This window comes from Buteo buteo, chromosome 12 (assembly GCF_964188355.1).
Source record: "Buteo buteo chromosome 12, bButBut1.hap1.1, whole genome shotgun sequence".
In the NCBI taxonomy this organism is placed as follows: domain Eukaryota; kingdom Metazoa; phylum Chordata; class Aves; order Accipitriformes; family Accipitridae; genus Buteo; species Buteo buteo.
The window spans coordinates 27,309,583-27,336,220 of record NC_134182.1 but is presented as its reverse complement, the minus strand read 5'-3'; the positions used below and the strand labels follow the sequence as shown (position 1 = coordinate 27,336,220).

The window sequence follows — 26,638 nt, the reverse complement described above, 5'->3', positions numbered from 1 at the left end:
TATCACATCACGTTTCGAAAAACACAGTGAAGTCAGGATATACAAGTGGTAGGAAGCAGAAAATACTGCCGTATTAGTCTTGCCATTTTGAGCTATTCTAACTTGAGGACGGTCAGGTCCTAACCACAAAACTGCATTCTGAATAAATAGCCACAAAGAAATACTCTTTGATTTCTGTAAGGCATTCAGAAAGGTTAACTTTAGATACTTAAATACTTCCGTTGTTACAAACTCAGGCTCCCTCTTTAGTCACTGGAGCTACCAGTTGGACATTCAAAACACCTGAACATCCAATGCTTAATTATTAAAGCAAACAAATTCTACCGTTGGTTTTTTCCTCATTTCCAGAGTATATAGAACAATGTAAATTAAGGTGTCCTTACAAGACAACGTAGCACTGAATGATTGACACTGGATTTAAAACAGTATGCGGATCACTCATCGGTAGTGTCATTTTCTCTTTCTGACATCCGTTTTTAGGGACATATTCTAATAAGACAGCTCTGGGGTACAACCGTTTTTAAACCCCTTGCTCTCTAGGCTCCCCTCTCGGGTTAGGCAGCAAACAACAAAAAGTAATTCTGTATATTTCAGCAGCTTAAAAATTAAGTTTCTGCCCGATGACTTTTCTCTTCTCTCCCTTTCTTATTCGGTGTGCCTGCACTTCTAACAGAACAAAAGCAAGCACTGCTATCTGGGCTGGAAGACGGATGAATTGGGCAAAAATCAGGTACCGGTTAGAAATCCTTCTGCTCTCAAGCAGCACGTATTACTGCATCATCCTAGTAAGCAGCCATTTGCTACAGGTACGGGTGCTTTAAAAAATTAAACACTGTGCTAAGTTTTGAGAAAAACCAAGGGAGATTTTTATCTTTAACATTTCTCAGTAAACCTGTTTTCGCATGTCAGAAAAGACTTTGCAACAAAACATTAAAAAAAAAATCATAAAGAATCCACGGTACAAAGAAATAAAACAATGCTCCTGTCCACGCCTTCATTCTAAACTAAATGTTTTCACTTGCACTGTGTTGGAAGCATAAATTCAAAAACATTATTAAAGGCGCAGGTGACAAACATTTAAGAACATTTATGTGCATATGCTGAAGGTGTAGTAAAAATAACGAGAAAGGATACAATTGCATGTTTGTAGCTTTCTTCAATGCCTTCTAGCAAATAGAGATCCAGCAGTGCCTGAAAATGAAAGATCAAAAGTTTTTTAAAAACTCCTGTCTTTCATGAATCATGGGCTTTTGGGTGGGGCTTTGGGGGGTTCGTTGCTGTTTTCAGGGAACGTAACACTCACGTGTAAACTAGCAGGTGGGTATTTCCCAGTTCCTCCTTCATCTCTCCGCCACAACTTCTCAACTTGGTCTCCTAACTGGGAAACCATTCCATCAATCATCAAGCAGTCAGAATCCCATTTTCCTCTGGAACAAAAGGTAGCAAGGATTTGGAGAGTCAAACACTAATTCCAGCCTCTCAGTGTAACAGATCTCCTCCAGTCAAACCAAACAGAAAAAAGCTCCCACGAGGCAAAGAAAGTGACAAACACACAAAGGCATGATTATGACTTGAAACGCACATGAAAGAAACGTCCGAGTCAGGTGAAAGATGTTTGTTAGATCATACTGAATGATTCGAAGAGTTCCAAACAGACATCCTGGAAAGCTCCCCTACTAAGGGACCTTTTCGTTTTCAGGTTCTCTCTTTTGCTGTCTTACTTGTAGTACAAAGGAAGTGTGAACAAAGTTTTTTATGTGCCAGAAATAACCACTCTCCTACTGTCTAACAGAGGAAACGGAACAGTATCAAAAGACCAGGACTATTCTTTAGCGCAAGTCTAATGCCTCCCGTTGGAGTGTCCCAATACACAGCTGTGAGAAGACAACACCGCGGAAAGTTCAGATTTTGTTCTCAGCAGCTCACTTTTGCTACTGAAAAAAAGTTGTTTTCAGAAAGCTGAGCATACAGGTGAAGCTTAGTGTCATCTTAAGCAGCATTTATGTTTCTGTGCACAGACCATTACAACCATGGATGGGTGAAGCTTTAAAAATTGCTTTCTTCACAAGTCCATCACAATCTTTGGCTGACTGCGACACTACCCTTTAATTTCCCCATAATAAGAAGCAGAAAGAGCACACTGGAGGTTGTATGCTTCTAAGGGACATCTGAGCCGGTATGGAAGTTACTTGAGAAGTAAGCTAAGTAAGATGAACTTTAAAGTCAATAGCTACTACACCGCAGCTTGCACCTTAACTCATCTTGCAGCATCCTGTTCTTGTTTGCGGTGCCATAGCCTAAGCTTCTTTAGCTCTTTATTTAGTTTTCAGCACAATTTCCAAAGAAAAATCTATTATCGTCTAATCCAAGGCATATCACCTATATGCTAGTGAGCTAGCGCAGCAAAGAGAGTTCACGTTCAGCAAGTGACTTTTATCCAACAGCCAGTAGAGTGCTAGGTGTGCCAACTACATCGAACTCTGACTATCTCATTAAATCACACAAATGTACTTGTGATTTAGGCCAATACAGTTATTACCCTTGCTCGCTAGTCAATAAACGAGATGAGGTTTGGTTTGGGTTTAAAACTGGCTTTCTTCTCTGTCCAAAACACCTGTTCTGTGAACACCGTGCTTTGCTGAACAGGAGATCGCTGACCCTCTCCTGAACACATGACCTTTTCAGTAGTACCAAATGATACAGATTGGCCGCTGGATTAAGTACGCTACCAAGAAACGATGATGCCAACAAATGGTACTAAGCAGAGGTATACACAAATATTGTAACACAGGAAAGTAACCTCCGTGTTCAAGAGAACGCATGCATCACTGAAGCGGAGAGGATTGCCGGCAACTGCATTAAGCAGAGCAAATACCAACTGTTGATAGCAAAGCCACTCACTCACTGCCACTTCTGATTTCGCAGTGGAAGTGTTCTCGAGTTCTCCTGTAAGGCTCACCTTGATAAACGCTCAAGTTTCTGTCGATGACCAGTGTAGTAGCTCTGAATCAGAGGGTAATTGTAGAAAGGTCTACCCAAACGCGCATCATCATCTACAGGCAATAAAGTAAAAGCAAGTTAAAGAAGCAATATCACATGTTGAAACTAAAACGTTTGACTAAAAAGACAGAAGATCATACGAGCTAAGCATCAAGAAGCACAGGCAAGCCTCCCACTTTGAAAGAAGCCAATCCTCTTTCTGCCTTTGCTAACGGAGCGGTGAGACACAAGACTCAACTCCTTCTTCTCTCAAGTGCCATTTCAAGTTTACAATTGAGGTAGCATTCAGAACACGTACTGTAAGCAGAAGCTCACTACAGAAAGGACAATTCTCAAAGGGAATGGTTTCTTAAACATGTCATGTGAGCATTTGTGAGACAATGAAGGCTGACAATAGACTTTATAATCCACCCAAATAAAGAAGTATTGCCGAGGTGTATTTTTTCCTCAGGCAATGAATAAAAAGTTCCAAACACGCAGGTAATGCCTTTGCTGTAAAAACAAGCATTCCAGGATTTGTTGTGTAATAGTAATTTGTTTCAAATCCCAAGTCTTGCAAGCTGTGGACACAAGCAACTCCTTCAAGTCAGAGGCTTATTGCTCTTTCTAAGGAACATCCAGGAAAGAAACTGCTTGCATTATTCTACACTAGGTATTTGAAAAAAACAGTAAAATCTCCGTTTCACCAAAAGAACCTTCAGCACTGACAAAACATTTACAAAAACATGGCTAAGCACGTGTTCATCGGAATCACTTACTGGATAGTCTCCCTGTTACAAATGTGTTACAGTTCATGCTTACCTAAACCCTCTGGAAGGAGACTGGATCGACAGAACCAGATGACCACTCGTGCATACAAAGAAAGGAGGCCAGTTACCACCTGCTTGTTTGTCAAGTCTGTAAAACCTGAAAAAAAGGCACAAGATGATTCTTGTTATCCAATTCCTTTCATTTTTACAAACCCCCTTTCATCATCCCAAATAGAAAGTATAAAAGTAAGGCAGTAGACATCGCGGTCTTTGCATTTCTCACTCTGTGGCACCTTCTTATTTGAAGAAAAAAACCACATTCACCACCAAACCAAAAAAGCAACCCCTACAAAGAACCAGATTCACTAAAGCTTCAAAGAAAAAAAACCTAAAGCCGGAACTATTACATACACTCACGAATAAGACATTTGTTTTTCACGTAGCGGGGGATTTTTACCGTAGCAAAGGGATAGTCTTCTTTTCCCCTCAATATGCCAAGGACAAGTGATAACATAAAAAGCTACAGAAACTCAAGTAACTTACTTCACAAGTTACTCATTTGTGCTTCCTTTGTATTTTCTAGCAATTTGCAATACAACATTCGCATGCAATTATAAATTGCTAGCTAAGAATTAAAAGGAATCATTTGCAGCGCTACCACATCCGGTTGCTGGAATCTCCACCCAGCTGCTTACACAGCTTCTCGCTGAATGTAGCCTCCCCTACCCACTTGCATGAACTCCACAACCAACTGTTTCCCTGAAATCAACGCGTATTAAGTGGTAGTCCCAACTTCTCAGATTTCAGCCCCTTCTCCCAGCTAAATTTGGCTGTCTTCCAATCATCAAAACCAACAGAAGCTCATCTTTCCACACTTACAACTCAAGCATAATTCCAAATCTTAGTAAAACATACCAAAGATTTCATATATACGATTACAAACCTTTTTCAGTAAGCTCTTGTGCTTCTGTTAGAAAACAGGTTAAGACCGTGCTCAGGTTGCTCCAAAGCAACTGGCAGTGCTGAAGAGACTGTAACGTCTGCGGGTCAACAAAGTTGCGAGAGCCATCAAACAGCGGAACACCTTTTCAAGAATAAATATTACATCATTAGCCTTCAGAGCAATTTCAGAGTTTCAAAGTACGCTTAAAGAACCCCGTGCAGTACCATATACCGCCACGTTCCTGAATAAGCTCAATTAGAAAGAACCATTTTGTGTTGGCAGAATGACTACACTAGTACTCACATATTTGGTCAAACTCATCTTTTGCATAGATCACTTTCTTCCATGTCCACTCAAGAACAAACTGTAAATTAGCAGCAGAACTTGGCTGCGCTTTAAAAAAAGAAAACAAAAAAGAAATGAATCGACAATTGCAAACTAGAAAAATATATAACGTAAGAACAATGTAAGAAGTATTACCTTCAGATGCCCAATGTTTAATGCATCCAGTCAGAAGTTCTAAAGAACCTGTCTGGACGGCAGCTGACAATACCGCTTCTAACTGCTCCTCCTAAACGTAACCGACAAAATAAACTGCGAATCTTACATGCTTTCAATATCTGAACCAGCAACAGCAAGCGTTTGTTTCTAACTGTACACTCATTCAAACATCACACAGTCCACTCGTACACACGCAGCTAATTCCACATTCCTTTTCTTAACTCTAGCCACAGGCTGCACTGCTTGTTGGTCTGAGAAACACGTTAAACTTTCCCTCTAACATTTCAACTTACTGAAGGCTGATTCTAACCTTTATTTGCATGCCTCTGCAGTATAGTCTCAGTTTACCGAGTTCCAATTAACTATTTCCGGTAACATCCTCTGCTAATACCCGTCACGCATTTTGCACGTAGAAGTTTGCCATCAGGAATGCATGAAGGGGACAGAGCAAAGACAACGGTGCAACACTTGCACGGAAATGGGGAAGCTAAGGGCAAGCAGCTTCCTAGACTCTGAAGACATGAAGCAGTTCAGACACCCAAAACTTTACCATTTTCTAAAATGACAGAAAAAGACGTGACACATTTAAATTCTAATAGGTTTAAATTGTAGGCTGCTCAAATACTGTATTATAATGCAGTGGTAATCCTTGAGAAGGATAATGCACAGCTATGCACAGACGTGCGATTATTAAGTAGCAGCTTATTTCAGCTGGTGGTGTGATAACTTCTTTCAGGTGAAATGACCCTTCACAAAATTTTACTTCTTTCTTTTTGTTTTTTTCTTTGTTTGTTTTTTTTTATGTGTTTTTTTTAAACACATTCAAAAGTAGCTTTCCCTTCTAGGCAAAATCATTACATTCAAAGCAATTTCTACACATTAGAATACACATATGATATGTCCATCTTTTTCTGAAAATGGGTTTCAGACAAGGAAACACACCAGATACTACTTACGGTGGCAAACAAAACTCCAAACCCAGTTTCTTGACCCTAATTCTGAAATTTGTCTTACTAACTTTCAAAAGAAATCCCTGCTCAAATGCATAACAAGTCTCTGAATGATATGGCCACAATTCAGCAAAGGTTATTAAAACACGTCTTGGTTGCCCAAGCTATTTCCAAACCGGAGCTGACATCAGAACATCCCATTTGAATGCAAGAGTCTACGCCAGGCTTGCAAAATAAGCAGTCTATGGGCTAGGGCAGCTTGCCAAGAAACTTCTTTTAGCTACCACACTGTGCAGAAGTGTTATTTGCCTTAACGCATTTCCACAAATCTGGTGAACAGTCCAGTAGACAGGAAGATGAGGGCAGCGAGAAGACCGCTCTCCCCTTCCTACTAATGGCTCCACTGTGTGACGACTAGCTAGCTAATCGTTTAGCTTAGATCCTGCCTGCGTGAAGAGGGGCTGTTCATCACAAAGGCTCCGTCTCTCATGAAACTCTTCAGATGAGAGAGAAAGGTTGGTGCACTGCAAGTGGAAAACCTGTGACGAGGCGGGGGGAGTCACTATGGTGGGACAAAGCAGAGAGAAGATAGTGGGTGTCAGGAGATAAAGGCGATTCAGGTGTTGCAGCAACAAGGGGGCAGTCTAAGCAGAGTAAATTGGGCTACGAGGCTACAGAGGTGAAGATCTGCTTTGAGAGGCTGCAGGAAAGCCTACTGATGAAGGGAAGATGAGGGGGAGCGGTGATGAAGTTGTCAGGCAGAGCTGACAAGAGTAATTGTTTACCACAGCCCAATTCCTTGGAAGCAAGCGATCACGTCTAGTGCAGCAAGCTGATGTTTGCAACAGCTCTCATCCGAGTGAGGCACCCCCATAGTCAGCTACTGCACTGAACATAAGGCTTTGAGAAACCGATGGGGCGAAGGTTGTTGTGAGGGAAAGATGCTTTATGTTGCGCATGACCAGCACTGCCTGCACGCTTCCTTGTGCGTATCTGTGGCACGGAATTAAGAGATGGGTCTCTCAACGCAGATCTCTTAGTGCTGCCCCCACTCAAACTCGGTAGTTTGGATTGAAGAATACTATAACTTCTGCTAACTCAAGTCAACACCTGCATTTCAGTGCAACTTGCGAATAATAGGAAAATCAGATTATCATGTCTTGTAGCCTCTACAGCCCTCTCAGACGAGATGGATGTATTTCCCCCTTGATTCCCTGATACGCACTCACCTGACTCAAACTGGATGGCTGGACATCAACGCGTCTTGGAGACAGCAAGCCAGCTACAAGACACCTGTTGTAGCTATCGTGAATGGTTTCACTTATAGAAGGACCACATTTCTTTAAAAATTTCAAGGCCTGAAACATTAATCAAAAACTACGGATTAAGACAGCAGTATTATTCAGTCACTAAGGTTCTGAATAATCGCTAAGAGAAATAAAAAAAAATGTTCACTTAAATTGTTAGAAAGCTTGCATCAGTAAGCACTACTACGTAGAGTCTTAAAGACGGCAGCCAAACTAACCGCTACGGTTTATAAAAAATATATAAATTGTATGTAAATAGCAGTATCTGGAAAGCTGTAACTGAGTACCCATTTTCTTCATCAGATCACTTCCAAACTTACTTTTTTGAAAATAATTACTGCGTGTAGCAATTTTATCTCTAGTGCTATCAAGGTGCTCTGCTCTGAGCTTCAGTTCAACGTCATTTCATTTGATGACCATCACCCCTTCACAGGCTACATTACAAAAGCACCACAACCCAAAACTCAGCAGACTGTCAGATATGTGTCACAGTGTTAAACACCTTGTTAGTACAACGTAATCAAGGGTTGGGCTTGTGGGCGTTTGGGGCTTTTTGGTTTCGGATGGGGTTTGAGTGACAAACAATGAACAGGAGAACCAATAAATGGCATTTGACCTCACTTTAAGCTTATCACTATCAAAAGCAGTGAAATACCTACCAAAATTGTAGGAGCTTGGATGAAAAAACTGCTCAGGTGGTGGACGAGAAAGAGGAACTCCCTGACTTAGACTCCGCTCGTGTACCAGAATATCCAAAATGGGGTTTGGAGAAGTCATGCTTATTACAGTATCCAGTGACCACAACGCAAAATAGGGGCAATCATGAAGGAGTTCTTCTGGCCTGAAAGCAAGCAAGTGCATAAGCTAAACACCGACTTCCAAATGATTGATTTGTAGGGATATTGAAAACAACTTAATAAAAATATACCTTAGTGAATCTGGCATTTGAGCACGATACCAGCGATTAATGTCAAATACACCCAAGTAAGCAGATGGTTTTCCCTGACCACATGTATTCACTTGCCAGCTGAAGATTGATACACTGGTGTCAGGCGATATTACTGTAAAAGACAAGACATTGTTTCTTGTTTGTAGAAAATAACGCTATAGCTGATATGTTTAAAACACCACTTCCTATTTTGGCTTAATTCTGTTATATCACTCACAAAGCACAACACTCACTGAGAACAACAAAAAAAATTTACGGAATAGCAAACATCTCTGTGACAGGTTTCAGTCATACTGCCCCTTCTTCTGGTATCACTCAGCAGGCACTACTAATTTCCAGATTGGACTCAATTACAGGTTTTAAGAATAGCTCCTTTCCAGCACATTCAGAATGAACGAACACAATTATCACACAAAATAAATACAAAAAACCCAAACCCAACAAACGGGAAATTGGAACAAAGATTTTAACATAAAACATTCACAATGTTATACTCCAGTTCTCTCAATAAGTGGAATGGTTTGTCTTCTCTGGGGAGAACGCATTCTCCAGATGTAAGCAAAGGATGTGGTATATCATTTACCCTAGTAGAGTAAGGAAGAAGGCGACAGTTTGTTTGGCAAAAGGTTTCTCTGTTCTCTGCTGAATTCATCATTACGCTTAGGGATCCTCACACACTTTACTATGTTTCATTGTGAACATCTGTGCCGCTTCCGTTTTGTAGCTGCTGCAAGTGCCTTTGAAGATACCAATTATTTTCATAATTCAGAAGACAGCTTCTTTGCTAGCCTCAACCCACATCCAACAGCAGCTCATGTGTGCCTAGAACTTAACTCAAACAGATTCTGAATGAAAGCTAATTAGAAACCATCCGAGAAATTACAGGTATTTCTCCATGCCTCATGCTTCATAAAAAGGAGACAGAAAGGGGGTTTGTTGTTCTTATTTTGGTTTGGGGTTTTTTTTTCGGGTGTGGTGGAGTGGTGGTGTGTGTTTGTTTTTAACAAGCTTTTAGGAGGCACTCTCCTCAGAAACGTGACACAAGTGGAGAAAATCCAAAGGTGTTTTTGTTCGATTTTGACACACTGTTGATAGAGGATGGCATCACAAAAGAGATGCAAGTTGCCGCTTCAGGACTAAGTCAAAGATGATAAACAGAAGTAGCCTAGAAAGATCATGCAAGTGTCTTCTTTGTAAACATCATACATCAGTAAAGGCCAGTCAGAAGAGAGGGAAGGTGAATAATGCAGTCAAAACAAAGGGCCATGGAAGTTATCACTGCAGCAGGCTCAAAAATAGGGTCAGAACATAAGTGAATTTGTAAACCCAGAGAGGGACATTTAATTACTGCAAGATAATGAAAGACTTCGTAAGAGTTTTAACTGTGTATATGGACAAGGAAAGCTATTGCTTTAAGAACTTGCAGGTGTAGGAACCTATTAGATTTAGAGAGGAAGAAATGGACAGGCAGATCACAGAATCGTAGAGTTGCTTAGGTTGGAAAAGACCTTTATGTTCATTGAGCCCAACCCTAAAGCCAACTGCCAAGTCCACCACCAAACCACGTCCCTAAGCGCCACATCTCCCTGTCTTTTAAATACCTCCAGGGATGGCGACTCAACCCCGGGCAGCCTGTTCCAATGCTTTGTAACACAGTCAGTGAAGAAATTTTTCCTAATACCCAACCTGAACCTCCCCAGGCGCAACTTGAGGCCATTTCCTGTCGTCCTATCACTTGCTACCTGGGAGAAGAGACCAACACTACACCCCGCTACAGCCTCCTTTCAGGTACTTGGGGGGAGTGGTAAGGTCTCCCCTCAGCCTCCTTTTCTCCAGGCTAAACAACCCCAGTTCCCTCAGCCACCCCCGTAAGACTTGTTCTCCAGACCCTTCACCAGCTCTGTTGCCCTTCTTTGGATGCGCTCCAGCACCTCAATGTCTTTCTTGTAGCGAGGGGCCCAAAGCCAGGCAGCTTTCCAGCCACTCTTTCCCAAGCCTGTAGTGTTGCATGGGGTTCTTGTGACCCAAGAGCAGGACCTGGCATTTAGCCTTGATGAACTTCATACAGTTGGCCTTGGCCCATTGAGCCAGCCTGTCCAGATCCCTCCACAGAGCCTCTGTAGACCCTCAAGCAGATCAACACTCCCACCCAACTTGGTGTCATCTGCAAACTTACTGAGGGTGCACTCAATCCCCTCGTCCGGATCATTGACAGAGATATTAAACAGAACTGGCCCCAATACCGAGCCCTGGGGAACACCACTTGTGACCGGCCACCAGCTGGATGCAGATGCAGACATAGGTTGGAACAGGGAAAGAAAAATTCAGGTAACACTCCTAAGCAATGGGGAGCATCATCTTACTGTTCAAAGACGACAGCTGGAGGAATAGAACGACTGACAAGCTTCATGCAGGTGACCCCACCATACATCGCTATAGCATGTCAGCAAGCATAAAACACAACTTATTTTTTCCTTTAAAGAAGTCCCATATAACTTAAGCACCCATTTATTTTTTTTAAATAAGCCCAACAAGCTAGTCTGTAAAGGTATTCAAGACTCACAGACTGGGGTACAGAACAGCATTCATTGCTTAGATTCCAAAACTACTTATTTTAGAATAACCAAACAGGGACATTAGAACAAACCTGCATTAACGCTATCCTCTCCGTCGACACGTTTGGGAAGTTTTTCTACAGTCTGACAGCTAAGTAATTTAATATCGCTGGCCTGCCCGCTCAAGGGAAAGACTCCACCTGTGAGACCTAAGCTGTATCTTTCGACACAGTATTCCAGACCCTGGGGAAAAAATAAAAGGAGAGAGAAAAGGTCATTTTGAGATAAAAACATACATTATAGCTAAATGTGAAAGAATGTATATATGTGTAATATAATATGCATATTGTACCGTATATTTCCCATGAGCTTATTTCTGATGGCAAATAGAAACTACATCTGACATGCAAGAGAATGAAGCGTCAAATAGTAACGGGCTTTGCACATTTTCAGAATTTAGCATTTCCCTCGCTAAAATTTGCTCTGCAGTATGCACAGTTCATTCTACTTTATCAAGTAACTTTGGAAATAACAGACATGTGCAGAGTAGACAGGAAAATCTAAACCATCTCTTTGAAAAACTAGCGCGAAGCCTAAGCAAAGAATCCCATTTTTATTACAGAAGGAATAATCACCAAACACAGTTTATAATAAAAGATGTCCTGAACAGGTCCACCGTGCCAAAAGACCCTTTTGTCAGATAAAGTACTACAACTCCATCAACCTCTTAGAGATGAATTTTAACCGCTAGAAATTTCAACTTTTATTCATCTGTGAAGAGCCAGTCCCCCCCCAAAGTTAGGGCTGAGGGGAAGGGAAAAAAGATATCAAACAATTCCTGCCGAAGACAACTTCTGAAGCAAAACAGCGTATTTTAAATTCTCCACTGGGGCAAGCAAATCTAAGTTAAGGAACTCCACTGCGTGGAAGATGTTAAATAATGACTTTATTGACCCGTAAAATCTGAAGACAGTTTTCAAATGAGATGCACTCGTCAGACTCTGATGTGGACGTGGGGGCTGCATACTCTATCCACCTGCAAGCATCATGCAGGACAAATGTCAAGGTGCGCTCCATGACCATGGCCGGATGCACTAGATTTCAAGCTTTCTTTCAAGCTTCTGTGAACTCTCTTCAACGAACAAGGGTCAACAGTAGATTCCTCCTCCTTTCCTCCAATTTGGCCTGGCAATTGGGAACAACTCTTAAATTTTCTGCCACGGAAGACGGACAAGAAACTTGACTCAGCCAGTCACGCAGGCAGACAGTCATGTAGTACTGACCAATCTGTGGCTACAGGGAAGTATTCCGACACTCCAAGTGTCCTCTGTAGAACACAGATCCTGTACTAATGCTTCTTCTGGGTTTGTTTCCGGGGGGTGGGAGTTGTTGGGGGGTTTTTTTGGCAGGAGGTGTTAGCAAGTCTTGGTATGAAGCTACATGTGTAAGTGGCTCATCTGGAAGCTAGCTGAAGAACCTGACTTTTCCCCCCAGAGGTCCAGCTGTTTTGTTCTCTCTTCAACTACCTTGTGAGATTGGTTCCTGTTTCAACCTTGCACAACGCTCATCACAGGAACGCAGGAACAGCAGGGGAGTAAAATATCTCAAAGGCAGAGACTGGTGCCTGACACCTCTTAGAAGCCTGTGAATGTATTACTGGTTGCACTGTCTGTAGAGGGTTAAAAGTCTCACACTAGCGACACCACAGCTTTCTCAGGTCACAAACGCAAACCACATTATTTAATCACTTTGTGTGCTTTTTTTTAAAACCGGAAATTTTAGCAGACCCATTTTTCAAAGCTGCTGAAACATTTCAACCCTCTGAGGTGAAATCTGACACTCGTCACACCTTTTTCAGGAAAAGAAGATGACCAAGGCAAAGCATTGCCAAATAGTAAAAGGTCCCCCATTTTAACATTAAAGCGTTGAGACAGAACAAAGTAGCCACGCGAGGAATGGATATCGACGACTGGGTTTTCTTCCAAAGCAGCACACAGTACAAGGTCTTTGCCACTGCTAAGACTGTAGCTACAAATAACTTTTAAAAGAGGATAAAGCAAAGCAGAAGTTCAAAAGTGAAACTGGAGAACGATTAAAGCATCTTTCTCCTGTCGACCTGCCAAAGTGCTTAGAGCACTACAAGAGATGCAGCAGCATAAAACATGCCCAAGAAGACTCAGCAAAAGATTGGGGTTTCAGTCACCTCTGAATTTTGATGGTAAAAATCACCCCTGACAACTTCACTGATACTCACATAGACAAAATCACTATTTTCATCTTTTCACATACGTGCACGCCTTACCTCATACATGACTTGTCCTGGGGCCAAGCGTTTTCTGTCACCAAATGCTAACTGCAACAGATGTAAACTCACGACGTCACCTTCACTGAAAAAGGTAGAAATTAGGACATTTGATTACAAAGCTGCTTTAGAGGCCTTGTTATCATTTTATTAGATCTAGACTGATGTTTTCTTGCTGAAAAGAAAAACACCACTTCCCAAACCATCAGATAACTGGTCACGTGCAGCCGCTACAACACAAAGGAGGACATTTGGACACTAACAGCTTCAGGGGCAAATGCTAACCATACAATTTGAAAGCTTTAATATGTTGTACGGACTACAAATTGTTGCTTTAAAGTCAAACTTAAAAAGACTGCCACTCTGTGAACGGCTGAGCTGATTAAATAGCTTGCTGATGCTGAAAGAGAGAGATCTTTCTCCCCTTCCCTTCCCTTCCCACCAAAGTTCCAGCCCCTCTCTTGCATACACACGCTGCACCCTTCCACATACTGATTCGGGTCATTAGCCCAGCAGGAAACCATTGACTTTGCTGCTCAACAGGGATCGGTCTCTGCCAGGTGAGCTGGCCTGGCTCACAAAGGCTCCAAAGACCGCGCAAGTTGGCACAAGGTAATCCGCAATACTGTCACCTCCCTCCTTTAGGGGCAGCCGGCTGTCATATTGGCACGTTTAGCGCTCGAGATCTGCAGCCCCAACTACTTTGAATGGTATTTTCATACCATGGTGCGAGTACCAAACAAATCGTGAAGCAGTCCTCAAGAAACAAAGGAAATCGTTTAAGAATGCAAGCACAAAGATACAGCCACTGTTGCTTTGCCTTCTTTCAGAAGGTAGGCACTAGTAGGTCCCTCTTCACATCTGTTAAATCCTGTAAAAATTGCAGTGTAAGCTTAACACCTTCCACACCTGAGAGAATCTCCTGCACGGCTACATAAACAAAACAAATATACATGTATCAACGGTATGTGAACAAAGATACAAAAAAATTTAAATGCATTCAGTGGCTTATAGTAACTTTTTATTCACCTTTCTTGTGTAGACTGAACAGCCCACAAGTAGCAACAATTGCGAGGATCATTCTCAGGCTCCTGAAAAGTAACAGCATAGACAGGAATCCTTCCTCCTTCAAGCTGAGAGTGGTGCCTACGTGGTTGGGAAAAAAAAAAAAAAAAGAAAGACAGAAAAAATGAAAAAAAAAAAAGGAAAAGGGGAAAAGAGAGAAAAATAAAAACCTGTGAGCCTACGATGAGCCCTAACTGTTTGTAGAAGGGTAGAAGCATCTTCTGAGAAAAAAGCTTATCCTTCCATGCTTATCCCCAAAGTACAGAAGGTCACACTTCCATCTCAGACAAGTGAGTCAGGGAAGCGACTACTTTTTATGCAGCAGTCAAGAGCTGAGGAAATTACTGTCCATCAAATGCAATAACCTGGGTTTATATCCTCCTCTGCCTAGGGAGGAAGAACATAAATGATTACTTCACCTGCCAGGCAAAAGATTGTTCCTCCTGTTCCAGCCGACTTCAATATTGAACTTAAAATGCAGCCTACCTTCTGAACAAATTTAAGACAGGGCCAAACACAAGTACTTTCTCATTTCTTTACTCGGATGCTACGTAAAGCATTTTTCCTCCAGACTTCTGAACCTTACGTGTACCTTCACAATCTATTCTTGCCACCCAGTTAGTCCTCCACTGTCTATTTATGCATCCAACAGTTTCTGGTGAGTCACTGCAGGTTTGCTTAAGCCAATCCCTATCTGAATTTGGTCACATATTTCACGTGTGATTGCCCTTTGGCAGATATAAAATCGTCTCTTAATTTTTCTATTGCTTATAGATTTACATGCCCCTTATCCTCATCTCCAAGTGTTCCAAGCAAATTTTCATTCACACGCAACGTTGCCTTGGAATGGGTCAGTCCCCTATTTTGGACAAGGCTGACATGTAGGAAAGAATATCTTTTCAGGCACGGATCAGCTATTGATTTTTCGTGTCTCACTAGTTTCATCCTGGGCGCTTTAAAGAATATTATCCCCAAACCCACATTATTAACATACGTAAGCTTCTCAATGTATGCCCTAATTGCAGTAGCTGGTTCTGAAAAATCATTCCTAAAATCTGGTTCATCAAAACACATACGTTTCCTGGCTTCACTGAACACTACTGATCGGACAAAGCGTCTTAGAAAAATGAGCTCCATCGCATCCTAAACTGCTTGACGTAACCCCAAGAAGCATGCTTTCCACAATCCCTCGAGCCACAGGCACAAGAAGGAAAACAATCCTAGTCCACTGGGGAGAAGGCGGTCCACTTAATCCATGTATGACTTCTAATAGTTATTTCAGAAGAGGATTTCTAAACATCCCAAGATTATACCCAAAATTTCACTCCCTAAAATGTTCTCTTTCATGAACATGCTTCCGTAAGCAAACAATTGAGACCCCTGCACCTCCGGGCATGGCCAGCTGTAAAGGCCTACTTACTCCCTCTTCAAAGTTTTCATATTCCACAGTGACAGGCAGCCATCTGAAAAACCCACAACAAGCTGATTGCTTCTGCTTATGTAGTACAGGGTTGATATTGCTGTTCCTGAAGGATTTTGTAGTTGAAAGCAGAGATGTCTCCCTTCTCTGGTCACAGCTTCTCTTCTTTGTGGAACTTCAGCAGGAATTCTAGTGACAACTTCTAGACCTACACACACAAAACCACGCCATGAGTTAATGTGTCAGGCCATTTAGGCTGCATTTTGAACACTGACGTGACAACACGTCTCATCCAATTCTACCGTCCGGGGCAAAATACCCATTTATGCAACGCTTTCTTTTGTATGTTTCCAAAGAACAGAAGAACTCTCTGATCGGACAGGTATTCTCACTCGTATTTTAAAACCAAGTAAGAGCGTAACCTTCGTAGACAAATTCTTCCTGGGCTCTATAAATCACACGTTTGGGCCTCACGATGAAGCTGTCTGAAGCGACACCAACTCCTGAAGCCACTCTTGTAATAGCCAAAACAGCGTATGTAATCCAAATATGCAAATTAGAGATTTCAGTCATCCAAATGCACGATTTTTGACAAGTCGGATTCATTTTAACAAGCAAGCCTAAAATTTGCCCCAAGTCAACCCACAGAAGCAGAAGAACATTCCCAAGAAATAGGGCGCCTCTGACACAACTTCCTCTTAGGCAGCTGCACTGACTCACGTGGTAAAATTCCTACACCTCACTGGCAAGCATCATAGTGACGTACGGATCTTGGTGGCAGGGGGGCATTTATAACATTAGAAGGAGTATTAAGCCACTCCCATTTTTAATCAGGTCGGGACTATACCAAGGCAAACCGCCATCTGTAACCAGCAGTCAGAAATGCCTGCACACTAGTGTCTTCCAAGTGGGATGCATGTTGTTTATACACAAGTTTTCCTACTCTCAAATTCAAGTTTAAAAACTGCAGGCTTACCCGATGCTTGTATTTCATTCTGACTGCAAGAGAAATCATCCAAACAAAGGTCCACCAGAAGTAGGTGACCAACATCTGTAGCCACTGCTGCCACTCCAAAGAGCCATCGCAGACTCTGATGTAGGTGCCGAGTGCTCACGCTGGGTCCTCCGTGATTAGTTATGGGTTCTATAGCAGTTACCTACAGGAAAACTGCAAGCTAGCATTTAAGCTGTTTGACAAGCTGAACAGAAATCATTCAAAAGTGAAGCCGGAATTAGCACATCAGAAACAAGAAAGTAAATGCAGAGGACCATAAGACTTAAAAGCAAAGCATTGTTTCCAGTTATATCAAGAAAAAACCAATATAGTCAATCTTGATGTTCTATTAACTTGCACTGATTCTTGTTTACATTAAGATAATGAGACTAGGGGACATTACATCATTGGACTTCCTGGGTTACAGAAGACAGAAAAAAATGAGTAACATTCCACCAGCCTCTCCCATCTACACAAACACAATATTCAATAAGCAGCGATTCAAGGACTGCAGGTTGAAAGTCAATCGTTCAACAATCCGTCAGGTAACTCCCTAACGGCTCTTCTTTCCTATCCTAAGTCAACATAAAAATCTGTTCTGCTCTAAAGCCACCCGCTTGCTAGTCTGAGATTCAGGGGAATGTGTCTAAGTCATTTACAGCACAACTATGGAAGTTTCAGATATTTTAAAGACAGTATTTCTAACATACATAGAAATCAAGCATTTCGGAAATGTATGTTACAGACACTGGGAACAGCGGGGGTTTTTTTCCTTTTTCACTCTGGCCAATAAAAGATAGTTCTCAATGCCTTTTTGTGGCAGTGGAGAATTAGGTAACTATGTGCTCTACCATAAACCCAGAAAACTTGTTTTACAATCAGTAAGCTCAAAAGATAACGGTACCGTTAAGCCCAAGAGTTTGCACCAAGGCTCTCTTGACTGGATACTCTGAAGTGACAGTCTGCACTAATGCAAGATAGAAAAAATACCGCCTACAAAGAGACGCTCCAAAGCTTCTCCTGAAACAGGATTACGCAGCACCTGACAACGCAAAAGCTTCGTTCCTCCGATTAAAGTGTACGTACCCTTCCTGGGAGAACAACTGCTTTAACCACTCTCGATATTCCGAGGTCGTACAGACAGAGAACACTTCCCTCTGCTTCTTCCAACCCAACCAGCAGTCCCGTTCTCTTCTGCCAGGAAAAATCCTTTACCACACGAATGGTGGGAGGCTGTTTCTTTACTCCACGGAAACGGTAAGCAGAGCGCCGCTCTCCCGTCACAGAGCTCACTACCTCCAGTTGAGGACCACACGCCAGCCATGCCAAGCCATTTCTCCCTGTAAGAGAAAAGAAAGCTGACTAAAGCAAATTTCCAATACAAGACTGAAAACAACTGAAAAATCACAGCCACTGCCCCTTTCCTTCACTAAAAGTACCCAAAAGGGAAGACCGACTTCCCTAGTTGTGGTCAATTATTCAAAATCACCCATGGAGATCCTCCAGCACTACCTCTTAATATTAACAACCTTATTATTTTGCATTTCTACTTGTCATTCCCGCACTGAAGGATTTGGACTGCTTGGGATGAAGATGACAACATATTGATCTAGAGACTTCATCCCATATTCGGCTTGTTTTGGCTAGAAATCGTCTAAATACATACGGGAATACGAGTCTTAAAGCACACTTCAAAGATAACAAATCTAAACCAATTCATTTCTAGTTTATTAATTTTACTTGACACACGCCTACTTGGGGCAGGGATTTGGACGGCAGCAAGAAATTATCGTCAAATGGGCACTGCATGAGTACATCTGATCTTTTACACGGGCTGACGACAGAAAGAATTTAACACATTTTGTTTCACTGAACAAACTCGGAGGAAGTATTAACTCAATTACTGCACTTTCAGTCAGGTAGATGGATTCCACCTGGTCTAACAGAGCCTAGACAACCAGGTAGGCACCCAGCTAGCTCTACTTGCGGATCACCTAGAAAGTCAACTACTTAATCTGCTTAGCCACTTTCAGCAGCTCTCCCTGGGTACTCATCTGCACCCTGTTAAATACGTTGGAAATATGGCTGCAGCGCTTAACAGTGTTATCCTCTTCCTTTGCTGTTTGTATTCAGACTAGGAAAAGAAAAAGCGGGGGGGGGGGGTGGGCGGCGGGAGGGGGGTGCCTCTGTAACGTTGTAGAAGAACTAGTTCCGCATGTGGTGTTATGATGGTCATAGAGCTTGAGCTGGTACAAATAAATAGGGCCCAAAACAACACTATCACTTTTTTGAAAACTGCCTTTTATTTAATTAAAAATTGAGTGACCACAACATTGAGGAAGGCCCGCTGACTCAGCATGCTTAACTAAATTATTTTAATAGCACAAGACTGGTGAAGGTTGCTGTAATTTCAAAGTTTAACTATACTAGTTTTAAGGTTTTAATATTAGCATTTTTAATAGTTAAAACTTCCTTCCTGTTCTCTCGAAACCTGATGCATCTTAACAACAGCACCAGCCTGACACAGTCGATACTGTGACCCTGTGCTTCAGGTAACCTCCAGGCAATAAGAACTTCAGACCGAGACCAAATTTAAAGGAGAACGCTCACCTCCAGAAAACTTCCCGCTCAGCACAGAACCTAGGGGTTTCTCATCTTCCCCAAGTGCCTCAGTAGTCACCTCTGGAAACTGCAGCAGACTGCTCGTTACCTGAGCTGATAGGTCTCGCATTCTTCACTGTAAATAAAGAAAAAAATGCAAAAACAGACTCATGTCAGCCATAACTGAGATTTGCTTTTTGAGATTGACAGAAGTTTCATCAGTATGCCGCAAGTAATCTCCTAGACAGCTCCTGTAGCTCTTTTCCTTCAAAAAATGGCACTCGGGACAGTTTTTGATCTCACAGCAGAGCAAAAGGAGAATCCTTTTACTTTTCTAATGCCTATGAGATCACCAACAAAAAGCGACACAGGGGTATTGGTAAGGTCAATAACAGGAAAAAAAACAATACACCGAGTTCAAGTCTACTCAGAAATGCGAGTCTGTAGTAAGATGCAATCCGAGAAAAAGCGTATTTCAATTAGCGCTGCAGTAAGAGGTGTGAGGTTCCATTAGTCCTTGCTCTTGATTTTGTACCTCATTATTTATTGCCAATTGTCTTCTAGTAGATTTCAGGCATCGTTTGTGTCTTGTTCACTTCTTGTGTGTTTATTTTGAACTCTAAGGAATACTAAGTTCTTAACTACCTTCACTCTCAAACTCTTCCAGAAAATGTACCGTTGATGTTTCCGCATGACAAGCGATACAGACTTTCATAGCTCATCAGTTGGAAAGTAGTTTTCCATACACTTATCACCTGAACATAACACAGCACCTTAAAACACGGATTCTTTTCTACACTTAAATCCCCATATTCCTTATTCCAGTCCTTTCCTTCCTATTGCCAGTCCTTATCACATCTCTGCACTATTGTACAAAAACTTTGAGGCCTTTCAGTTTCCACACCTCTATCGGTGCTCCACAGACAGTTCACGTTTCACTATGTCAAGATAGATTTTTTTTTGGGGGGAGGGGGCAGGAACTTAAAAGCTCAGGTGACTTACAAGATTGAATAGGAGGCTAAATAAGAGATATTCCACACACGTGGAAATACAAACTACTTTAGGTCACTACGTTTTGCAAGTTCTATGGGTTATTGAAAAAGCCTCCGGAAGACAAGACAGGTTCAAGCATCTCTTCAAATAGCACTGCTTTCTCCATGGAGTCTCAGAAGGAAGATATTCTACGTAGCTCGCTATTCCTGGGCATTACACATGCTGACCAACTCGGGCATCAAACAGAACCCTTACCCTATGCCACAAACCAGTACAGCCAGCCACTTCAATGGGCACACAAAGCCCATTGCATTAACTGTAGCACACATGTTCTCCCGCAAGCAAAGTTTTATGGTTGCTTCTTCCAGCGTGCACTAATAACCTATTTTCCTTACGGCATAGGAGGTTACAGCTAGTTCTGAAGACCAGACTCTGGGAGCAACACAAAGTTATTAAAGGGAAACGCTTATAAATAATACCATTTACACAGATTGTACTTCTGTGGAGAAAGGTTATGCTCTAAAGCCTGGGCATTGGAATCTACTATATTTCAGGTCACAAGCACTCTACCTGAGAACATGTTCCAGTATCTTCTGCCAGCATGAAAACAATGAGCGCGTGAAACACAGGCAGTGTAAGCCAGGGTCCCGCACTAAGCGCAAGTCAACCTTCGGAAAAAAAGGCTGCCGATGGCAAAGCCAGTATTGCAGGACGCTGCTGCAGCCGGCCAGCCTGACCGCCCTGCCAGCATTCACAACTAGCACAGGTCAAGTTCCAAGTGGGACAACTCATTTGCAGTAGTTTTCTCGCGTTTGCTTTTTGGTACTTGTCATCCTTTCACAGGGACAGCGGGATGAACTTTTGCACTGCATCCAGGGGCTCCAGAGAGTAAAAAGCCCCACAGTTTGACCAGCCTTCCGGCTCAGTTTAATTGTCACGATTTAATCCATATGTTTTATGAGTAACCCATAATACCAAATACAAATACAGATCTATTGGGTTGGTGAATAGCATCTCTCAAAGGCCTTCAACGTCCAGCTGTTTTGACAGGTGCCTTCAGCAATACCGTGATGCTGAATAAGAAAGGAGGAATGACCAGAGAAGATTATCACGGGAAGAAATTTCAGAAGAGGAAGAACAAGAGTCACCCTGCGTCACCCTGCCTTTGCCACTGCCTACCTGGACAGGCCAAGAGCACAGAACTTGGCGTGGCCAAATTGCACATCAAATTTTAAGATACTCTACTGGGGAGAGTTGAGCGTAAAAACAAACCACTCGCCACCCCAAACTCCCCACCAAATCAGAAAGAATTCTTCTCTGGTGGAAAGCTCACACCTTGACACAGTGTACTCCTGCCTACAGTACACAACAAATGTGCTTATCAGGCCCATACCACCGCTAAGAACCATCAAGTACGTAACACTCCCACGCCCGGACCATTCATGGAACTTTAAATTTAATTCCGCTGCAGTTATTAACTGCATAGAAAAGCACGTGAAAACGCTAGACCATCAGGCATGCCCAGGTTTCCGCCAGTACGCCAATGGCCGTTTGAAACATTTTGTTCCTAGACATCTGGCTTGGTAATATGGAACTAGGAAAATAAACTCCACAATAAAGCCTGAACTGTATATACAGTGACCTGGCTATCAGGACGTTTTACTTGCATCATTCTGCTAAGTTGAACCAAGGATTACTGGCAAATCCACACAGTGGGAAAATAGTTAGATAGAACTAGGTTAAAGGCGTGAAGCCTCTCCTTTAAGAGCGATATCCAACACTAACTGCGTTTCTGCTCTCTTTGAAAACAACAACTACAGTCACATTCCTCCTTCTGTCTGGTAGAAAACAGATCAGTGTAAAATGCCACAGGCCTACTCCATGTTCAGGAGGAAGCCAGAATCCAACCTCCCTGCTGTATGCTACACCAAAGTGGTCTGTGCACAAGTTGCCAAAATTACCGTTCTTCTTCACCCTTGCTACTTATGACCTCTAAACACCATGAACTGTTTCCAAAGAAAGGAACATGCCACAAGTCATAGACTGATGACAGATTTCTGGATTAAAAATCCCCAGGGGGAAAAAAAAAAAAAAAAAAAGAGAAATTACATGTTCGAGTGGAATCACATACAGCCAAGTCAGAGTTCTGCGATGTCAGTTCTGACTGACGGTAGTCCAGGAAAATCAAAGGCCAACAATGTTACAGGCTTACTGAAGAAAAAGCTAAAAATACGCTCAGTCGCAGCTGAAGATACGGTTTCACAAAACACGTTGCCTTCACTGCCGCCGGAAGAGAGGCCTTGCTGCCGCCTCCCATCTCTCCATCTGCTCCTTTGTTCTACTGCTGTATTCCTGCGGCTTACCTTGCACTGACTTGAGCACTTTTTAGAGCACTTTACGAGCCAGGTTAACTGCCTAAGCAGATGGGAAACGAACCCAGAAAAGTAGATAGTTTTCCACCAGCTTAGAGAGTTAAACTGGCTGGCAGAGAGAACTGGCAAGCATGAAAGTTGGCACAAGGAAGGAGGCAGGACAGTGCGTTGGGAAGAAGGAGAGGGAATTCGTCCGTCTCCATTTTGTGGCAGTAAGCCGTTACGCTAGCTCATACACGTGTGAAACTACACACGCAGTTTGCAAGGAGAGCTGCAGAACCCTTTCCTTTTAGAAAGGACACCACCCGAGACACAGTCAGTCAACTTTTAACTCCCTCGTGCGCGTAGAGACTCACTGTCTCACTGAGAAAGGCTGCAGCTGACAGGCATCATTCTTTCATTCAGCCAGATGTGGAAGCTAAAGCGATTTCAGGGAAGTGCTACCTGGTGATCAGAGAACGGACAACAGCGTGCGACACGATTCAGGTCACATTTTCCAAGGAAACAGGACACAGAGTGGGAAGAAGCCAAAGAAGAAGAAATGGAAGAAAAACTAAGTCCTTTTGAGAAAACCAGCATCCACTTTGTTGAATAACAGCTAAAGATGACAATGACAGAATTTTTTGAATTATTATTAACGACTGGTTCAATGACATTTTCCCCAGAAAAGCAGGAGGCAGCTCACAAGCGCTGGAGGAGCAGTGGATGGAAAAGACACTTTCTGCACCTTAGTAGTCGGGTTCAGTGAATTTGCGCTTTGCCATATTTTACTCCAGCCGAAAGAGGATTTAGTGAGTGAGTTAGCAGGTGACTTTGTGAGTACCACCGGGTCATTTCTTTCCCACTTAGGCAGAAACACCCCCCCCGCCCCGATGCTTTAGGCAACCACCCTACATTTCATCCAAAGCCTAAGTTCTAGTCTAAAAAGCCACTAGCATAACAGAGACGGTCTGTATCGGAACTCCACAGCCAGGCTTATTTCACTCAAGCGCAGCCTACAGATTCTCTTGCAGAGTTTGTGCGGATGCTCCACAAGCCCAAACCTACAGCAGAAGGCAAGGAGAAGGAAGAATTTCAGCTCTCTAGCCCAACAACCCCCAACAGCTAAGACCATAGATTTGACTTCCCTTCAAAGGAAAACACAAACAAAACCAACACAGCTCAGAATTTGACACTGGAGCCAGTTTACCCAGCCACCTCCTATGGTTATTCTCTAACACGACCATACTTTCATTCAAGAGTCGCAGCCCCTGTCTAACGTGGCTAAGCGAGCAAAAGTTCCTAAAGTCCCTTCTGAACTTACGCTCTTTTTACATTGCTTGGCGTACCTGGACAGACAGACATAGGTGCTAAGTGTCTCAGCACAGAACACACGCGCAGCCTTCCTAAGAGAGGGAGACAGCAGCTGACATTTCCAGCATACCACACCGGTGTGCCATCGCCCCGGTGCCTGCCCCTCCCAGCACAAATTCTAGAATCACAGAATCACAAGGAAGAGAACTTCCAGAAGTTCTCTTCTGGAAGCAGGCGGCCTTCCAGAATCACTGGAGGTCATCTGGTCCAAGCCCCTGCTCAAGCAGGCTCACCTAGAGCAGCCTGCCCAGCACCACGTCCAGACGGCTTCTGAGTATCCAGCTCTGAAACGTACTTGGACAAACAGCAACCTGACAAGCTGAACCGCAAAAACATTGGCAACACGTGCAACAGGCCCAGGCTTTTGGTGACTCTCTCCTACCAATTTAAGTATTCTCTCCACCACACAGGTGAAAAAATACCACACCAGCAAAGGCTTGTCACCATTACTTCTCTAAAACTGTATCCAACAGCTTGCTGGGGAGAAGACTCAAAACTAATAGAAGCCCGATTAAGTTCATTTCACCATCTTAAAAAAGCACACCCCGGGCAAATCAATGCAGGAAAACGAGCCGATGCAGTAAGTGGATGAGGAGCTGTCCTCAGCAGAACAGGGTCCTGTCCTGTGTGCCCAAACACCTGTGACAGCTGCCAGCCAAGACTGATGCCATCATCCAGACCGATGGGCCTAAGGCGGCACTTGAACTACCACGTTTAGCCGTACACCCTACACGGGGTTCAGCATTCCCGACAGAATTTAGCCCCTGAATGTCCCCTAGTTTTACCAAACACCATCAGCAAGCAATTACTAGAGCTGAAAGACTGACTCCACGCTTCCTTCTATTGGCAGAAGCTCCAGACCTCGAGTCAGGAAGAAATCAAGCACTTTTGTTTAAGTCAGCAACTTTGCTGCGTGATGCAGGCTTCATGCAAAAATCAAGAGACCCCCACAAAACGCGCGGGATTCCTGTAAAGCTCTGCTCTCCCCATTAAACCCAGCCCTCTTCCCGCAATCGATCGCCGCTCTATGCAGAGAGCCGATTTCCCAGCTCCTCTGTTTGGCAGTTACCCATGTTGAAGCAATAAAATGGTTCGTGAGAAGCAGCTGGGAGGGGAGCAGCGTATGGCCTTTCAGTGAAGGTGTGCCTTGAACGACTTATTCATCAAGTCACCATCAGGCCCCTTCTTTCCCAGAGCAGCCCGTCATGCACTCCTTGGCTCTCACGCACCGCCACAGCCTCCTACTGAAATGCTTCTGGCTGGCTAAATAAGTCATGTGAACATTGGTTGCTTTCAGAAACATGCCCAAAACTAAAAGGGGGGGGGGGGTGTTGGGTTTTGGGGGTTTGTTTGGGGGGGGTTTGGTTTGTTTTTTGGGTTTTTTTCAGAAAGTGCAAAGAACACATCTGCCCCAAGTTCTAGGGTGTTCATCTCATGACTGGTTTTAAAGGGAAAACCTCTGGTTCTCCCTGTCAAGGACTTTGAAGTGACCCAAGCCTGAGCTGCTTTGACACGGCTTGGTACATTCACTGGCACCTTTTATTTCAGTCATGATTTCTCACAACTACAAAATGAAACCAAGAAACCGTAAGGTACTTAGAAGTAGACAGAATATGCTGTTATCTGAGCTCATGAGAGATTTGCTATTATGTTGTGGACCCGTAACCCAGGGCTACGTTATTGCCAGTTTACCCAGGCTGAAAAGCCCCTGGAGGGTCTCATCGGGGCACTGTTGGCACAGAAGTGTGTGAGCAACGAGTCTTAAAGATGACAAGAAGGGGAAAACATCAGAAGCAGAAGAGCAGAGGTTAAGGTATCTGCCCGCGATGCCCATTACTGGGAAACTCGCCTGAGCCACTGCAGTGTGCTGGTGCTCCCACTCCTTCTGGGCTTCCTCCAGCCAGGACTCCCACGTCGCCTGCGTGCTCCAGATCTGCCACTTGTTCTCAGCCAGCAAAAACCACACCTCTTGTGAACAGCAAGACAGCTTTAACCAGGGTACCTATGTGTAAAATATCAAACCCCGTGAGAGACGAGGACCAGCAGCGAGGAAGCCATGCAGTGGGAGGCGGTCTGGCCTCTTGCAGAGCAAGCCCTTCCAACCCAAACCTCCTGGGGACCGTACGGCACGTGGGGACACAAACCCACCTCGCTGCGGAACAGCCGAGACGTTTGTTGCTGCTGTCAGCATCCTGAACTGGAAATGAAAGCTGCCATCTTCCTTGTCCTCGTCTAACCAGAAGGTGATCAACAAAACACGGTGCCCAGAGCGTGCACAGGAGCCAACCCCCGCGAATCCTCCTCAGCTCCATTCCCACCGTACTTCTTCGGTGTTACAGATTACCAAAAATGCCTCCTGAGAATGTTTTGGGAAGTCAAAATCTGCTTGCTATTCATAGCTGTATTTATGCTGAAATACGTACGTGTTCCATCGGCTATTGGTCGCCCTGTGCTCCCGAGCCCAGCCAGTCTGCACAACAGTTTGTTATTTGCAGCCTGCGGTTGGTTCTCTTAGAAGCTTCCCACTGGGACTGGCATTTACCACTGCTTTGTTCCTGACCCGTTTTGTCCTTTTAAATATGAA

At 43.3% G+C, this 26,638-nt stretch overlaps 1 pseudogene; it reads right to left on the bottom strand.

Annotated features, from left to right (window-relative positions):
- The window catches only part of LOC142038106 (protein ELYS-like), a 41,574-nt pseudogene extending 14,936 nt beyond the window's left edge, over window positions 1-26,638 (bottom strand).